Source organism: Panicum virgatum, chromosome 9N (assembly GCF_016808335.1).
Source record: "Panicum virgatum strain AP13 chromosome 9N, P.virgatum_v5, whole genome shotgun sequence".
In the NCBI taxonomy this organism is placed as follows: domain Eukaryota; kingdom Viridiplantae; phylum Streptophyta; class Magnoliopsida; order Poales; family Poaceae; genus Panicum; species Panicum virgatum.
The window spans coordinates 50,229,598-50,235,852 of NC_053153.1; positions in this window are offsets into that span (position 1 = coordinate 50,229,598).

Sequence of the window (6,255 nt, forward strand, 5' to 3'; positions counted from 1 at the left end):
TGGATGTCCATTCGAACTACCTGGTAACAGCTCACTGAAGCAACCATGGCTCGCAGCCCGGGCATGGGTAGCATGGCATGCTTCACCCCTCCTCCATGCGGAAGGGCGACGTGGGTCATAACGATAAGTCGATGGTCCCCTGAACGCCTTCACAAAGGCCGGGACTCGGGGGCTCCTCACGCGCCGCGGCTCAGGGCGCACCCTCAAATGAATTGGCTACCGTCGATTGTGAAATCCCACGTGTTTAACGAACCTCCCATGCTTACACGCGCGACTCGGGGGCTCCTCACGCGCCGCGGCTCAGGGCGCACCCTCAAATGAATTGGCTACCGTCGATTGTGAAATCCCACGTGTTTAACGAACCTCCCATGCTTACACGCGCCTGCCGGATTGCTCAACAGAATCGCAGGCTGCTGTGCCAGCACAAAAAACGTCGAGGCCGGCTGAAAGCAACGCCGAGACCGGCTGAAAGGGAAGATGGGCAGTCACCCCAATCAATCAATGATACAGGGCGACGTTTATAGCCCTTGGACGAGTGCAAGCACTCCTCCAAGGCCTTGGGGGCTACACCCGCGGGTGCGCTGACGCGCCCCCACGGAGGAAACTTCACACATTCGAGGATCGAAGTCCTCCGCAGACCAGCTCGAATGCCCCCATCACTATGACGGCGACATATCCAGCTACAACGCCGTGATACACGAGGCGACTATGATCTGCATAGACAACTCTGAGTGGCTCCGCTGCTGCACCTTCATCTACGAACCCTGCTTCGGAACTAATCTCCCCCGCAGAGCAAATTGAAGTCCCCACGGTCAGGTCCCGGGTCACGCCCTCGAGGGATCAAGCGTCCGCAGGGCTGATGCTCATCCCTACAAAGGCTCGGGGGCTACTGTCGGGTACCATGATTAGGGGCACCCTAATCATGGGACTAAACCACCCTCAAAATGCAAAATACATACCAGGCAATCGGGCCCACAGAGGCCAACATCTCCGTTCCGATCTGAAGGAAAGGAAAGGACTCAAAGAAGCCCAATCCACAGCCCATGTACGCAATACAGCCCATCCGAACCCCCTGGAATCCGTGGGGCAATCTCCGCCTCGCTCGAGGGCTCCCCGCCGAGACCCTCAACAGTGCTCCGCATCTCCGCCTCGCTCGAGGGTAGCAAGCCAACCCTAGGGAGAGCGGATCGACTCCGCCTCGCTCGAGGCCACCCCTCGATGGAAAGGACAAACATGACATCCCCCCACTAGCCCGCCGTGCGGAGGCATTAAAGGCCAACAACTCCGGCGCAGCACCCGGGTCAGACGGCATCAGGCCGCCATTCCGCACAGCAACAGCGCCGGGAGTCCCGTCCGCCAACTCCGGTCACTGCTCTGTCATCCCAGACATTGTGGCAACACTGTGGGAACCTGCGATGCTATGCGAGACATGCCCGACGCTGCACCAACCACTGTGCTGCCAACCCCCCATCATTCCCTCGTACTTTTCCCTCCGTGGAACCCTCGAACGGCATGGGCACGACCCTCGAGCGCGGTCTGAGCCTTGACCAGATCAAGACCCCCGCTCGCAGGGCCCTCGGGACGCCGCCACGACAGGAATGGGGGACGGTACCCTCTATAGGAACCACCAAGCCGCCCGCCGGAGCTGCCAGGACGCCGGCGCGATCTCCGGAAGACCAAGGACGATGCCCAGGACGACCGCCACGCCCGGTGCCTCACTCTCCAGTGCGGCACAGTGTACTTTCTACAGTAGTTGGCCACTGCACGCCCCCGATTTGAGGAGGAACAACGACTTCTCCCCCCTCCCGTACATGTACACTACCCCTCCTTGAGTCTATAAAAGGGGGAGGCGGGCTCTGTCTTCTCCATCACATCTCCTCACTCGCTCACTCACGCATACGGCTAGCTCCTTAGCTTCATTTGCTCACCTTCCTGATATTGGCACTCGCCTCAATCACCTAGCAGAGACTTGGGAGCTTCCCTCCCTCTCTCGCCTCGCTTGTACCCCCTACTACAGGCACCCCCCGGTGCGGAATAGTACAGTGCACTCGCACACCCTTGCTGGACGTACGGCCCCGCGGCCGAAACCAGGATAAAACCGTGTGTTCCAGTGTTATCTTCTGCATCAACCATCCAGGGTGAGGGATCACGCAGCATCTTACTAGTTGGTGCCGGACCGCCGGGTCTGGACACCGACAGGCGGTAACAAATATGGTCTTGTTATTATTGATGATTTTTCTCATTTTACTTGGGTGTTCTTTGTGAATGACAAAAGCGAAGTACAAGGAATTGTCAAGAAATTCATTAGAAGAGCTCAAAATGAATTTGAGTTGAAGATCAAGAATGTTAGAAGTGACAATGGCTCGGAATTCTGGAACACTAATGTTGAGGAATATCTTGATGAAGAAGAAATCAAGCATGAATTCTCCGCTCCATACACACCACAACAAAATGGCATTGTGGAGAGGAAGAATAGGACATTGATTGAAGCCGCAAGAACCATGCTTGATGAGTACAAGACTCAGGATATCTTTTGGGCCGAAGCAATCAACACGGCGTGTCATGCCATCAATCGTCTCTATATCCACAAGTATTTGGGCAAGACACCCTATGAAATAATCACTGGTAACAAGCCTTAGGTGCATTATTTTAGAGTTTTTGGTTGCAAGTGTTACATACTTAACAAGAAAGCCAAAAGCTCAAAGTTTGGACCAAAGGTTTATGAAGGTTTTCTACTTGGTTATGGTACTAATGAACATGTCTATCGTGTTTTCAACAAAACCATGGGTGTTGTTGAGACCACGGTAGATGTGAAGTTTGATGAATCCAACGGCGCTCAAGTAGAGCAAGTTGATATGAACCTTGTAGATGATGAAGAACCTCCAAATCTATCAATCATGAGGATGGGCTTAGGTGAAGTAAGGCCACAAGAAGAAAAGAAAAATGCTATAGTTGAAGCAAGAAATGACGACACATCATCATCCCCTAGAGTTGAGCCATCAAACTCTCAAGTCCCTCAAGATCAAAGTCATGATCATGGTGACGATCATGATCATGGCATGGATCAAGGGGGAGCACAAGGTGAAGAAACTCAAGGAGAAGCACCTCAAATTGAAAGAGATGATGATGGTGAACCTATTCAACCACAACGCCAAGTGTCTCATCCAAGATTGAATCAAAGTGTTCAACGGGATCATCCCGTTGACAATATTCTTAGGAGTATCCAAAGAGGAGTAACTACTCGTTCTCGTTTAGCAAGTTTTTGTGAGCATTAGTCGTTTGTTTCCTCTTTGGAACCTCTTAAGGTAGATGAAGCACTCAGAGATCCGGATTGGGTAATGGCTATGCAAGAAGAGTTGAACAACTTCACAAGAAATAAAGTTTGGGAATTAGTGCCAAGACCCAAGCAAAATGTCATTGGAACCAAGTGGGTTTTTCGGAACAAGCAAGATGAACATGGGATTGTGACAAGAAACAAGGCTAGATTGGTTGATCAAGGTTTCACTCAAATTGAAGGATTGGATTTTGGTGAAACCTATGCTCCGGTGGCTAGGCTTGAATCAATTCAGATATTGCTAGGCTATGCCGCTCATCATGATTTCAAGTTATATCAAATGGATGTCAAGAGTGCCTTCTTGAATGGACCACTCTCCGAGCTAGTCTATGTAGAGCAACCCCCGGGCTTTGAAGACCCCAAGCATCCCAACTACGTGTTCAAGCTCCATAAAGCGCTCTATGGGCTTAAGCAAGCTCCTAGAGCATGGTATGAATGCCTTAGGGAATTTCTTCTCAAGAACGGATTTGTAATGGGCAAAGCCGATTCTACTCTCTTTACTCAAAAAGTAGATAAAGATTTTTTTTGTATGTCAAATTTATGTTAATGATATTATTTTTGGTTCTACTAATGAAAAGTTTTGTGAAGAGTTTAGTAGGATCATGACCAAGAGATTTGAGATGTCCATGATGGGTGAATTGAAGTTCTTTCTTGGTTTCCAAATCAAGCAAATGAAGAAAGGGACTTTCATATGTCAAACCAAGTATACACATGATATGCTCAAGAAGTTTGACATGACCGATGTTAAACCCATCAAGACTCCCATGGCCGTGAATGGACATCTTGATCTAAATGAAGATGGAAAATCCATGGATCAAAAGGTATATCGCTCCATGGTTGGTTCTTTGCTTTATCTTTGTGCATCTAGGCCGGATATTATGCTTAGTGTGTGCATGTGTGCAAGATTTCAAGCTAATCCTAACGAATGCCATTTGGTAGCCGTTAAAAGAATCTTGAGATATTTAGTTTTAACTCCAAACCTTGGCTTGTATTATCCCAAGGGCTCCACTTTTGATTTACTTGGCTATTCCGATTCGGTTTATGCCAGTTGCAAAGTTGATCGAAAGAGTACAACGGGGACTTGCCAATTTCTTGGTCGGTCCTTGGTGTCTTGGATCTCTAAGAAACAAAATTCCGTTGCGCTATCCACCACCGAGGCCGAGTATGTTGCAGCCGGTGCTTGTTGTGCTCAACTACTTTGGATGAGGCAAACCTTGAGTGACTTTGGTTGTGAGTACAAAAAGATACCCCTCTTGTGTGACAATGAGAGTGCTATCAAACTAGCCAACAACCCCGTCCAGCACTCAAGAACCAAGCACTTTCACAAAAGACATCACTTCCTAAGAGACCACGAAACCAAAGGAGATATCGCTTTGAGTCATGTGAGTACCAATAAGCAACTAGCCGATATCTTCACAAAGCCCCTCGATGAGCAAAGGTTTTGTTTTCTTAGGAGTGAGCTAAATATCTTGGATTCTCGTAACTTGGCTTGACATGTTGCACATATCTTGTATTGATGCCTAGACTAGAGAAAAACTTGTTATTTTTGTGAGTTTTTCTAAAACTTTTGATGTTGTGATCGTTGGATCATTCCTTGACTCAAATGATCATTATTATGTATTGTTGGTTGTGCCTGATCATTTTGAGTTAAGGATCTTATATGTCCATACATTATTCTCTAAATCATCGGATCAAAAATCTATCATCAAATTCATCCTTCTTGGCAAAACTTTCTGGTAGAACCCGGATGATCTGGACATCCGTCGGATCATACGGCCAAAACTTTCTATGCAAGTCCAGATGATCCGGCCCTGTCCCAGATCATCCGGCCTGAGCACCCGGACCTTTCTGGTCAAGTCTGGATGATCCAGCCCTACCCCGGATCATCCGGCCCTGACAGTCGCCCTATATAAAGAGCCGGTGGCGGGGGTGCCCTAACTTCTATTCTTTTCTCCCCGCCGCCCCCACTTTGCTCCTCAAATCATCATGCGGCGATTTCAAGTTTGGACCAAGGATTTGCTGAGCTCTCTTGTGCCTTTGATTCTCCACGTCTCGAAAGATCCGGCTCCTCCGGAACTCCTACGATTCGCGCGGGAAATCTCAAAGGTATTTGATTCAAAATCCTCACGGCCCGATCTCTTAATGTAGGATGTTCTAGGGGATTTCCTCCAGTGAATCATCTCATTTATCTATCTAGAGGTCATGCCTAGAGTTTCATAGGTTTTTGTTGGCCAAATCCTCGGATTCATGGATTTGGGGTTCATCCCGAGCGCAGCCCGGATGATCCGGCCTATGCCCGGATGATCCGGACCTAGACAGGTCCGGCTATCCCCAGGGATGAACTACTTATTCTTTGAATCTTTCAATTTCTATCCATCATATTCTTAATCTTGGCTACCTATCTTGTGTTCTAGATGGTGAAAACAAAAGTGAGCAGGAAGAAGGGTCCTCCCACTCCCACCGACTCCGACAGTGATGAATCCTATAGGGGGAGCTTTGATGAGGATGCTCAAGCCAGGCCGCAAAGCACTAAGAAGGGTGCAACCAAGAGGAATGTCAGAGGTCGTGGCTCAGGAAATCCACCAAGGCGAGGCAGAGGTACTTCTAGAGGGCAATCTAGCTCGGCTCTAGCTGATCCTGTGCCTGATATTGACATTTCACATCTTGAGAATATTATGGCTACTGTTCAACGCCCAACTCATCACCGTCTCGATCCTCCTATGGTGAACTACAAGAAAGGTGGAAATTCTGTTGAGCACTTGAGATATAGTGAGGATCCAGTTGAGGTTGAGCGTATTTTTCGTGGTGATTCTCGCTTTTGGTTTCCTCATCAAGCCAACTGGTATGAGTCAGTCATTATTACCAAGAAGCATGTCACCACAGAAATGAAATGGATTGACTGGAATTATCTAAAGGGATTA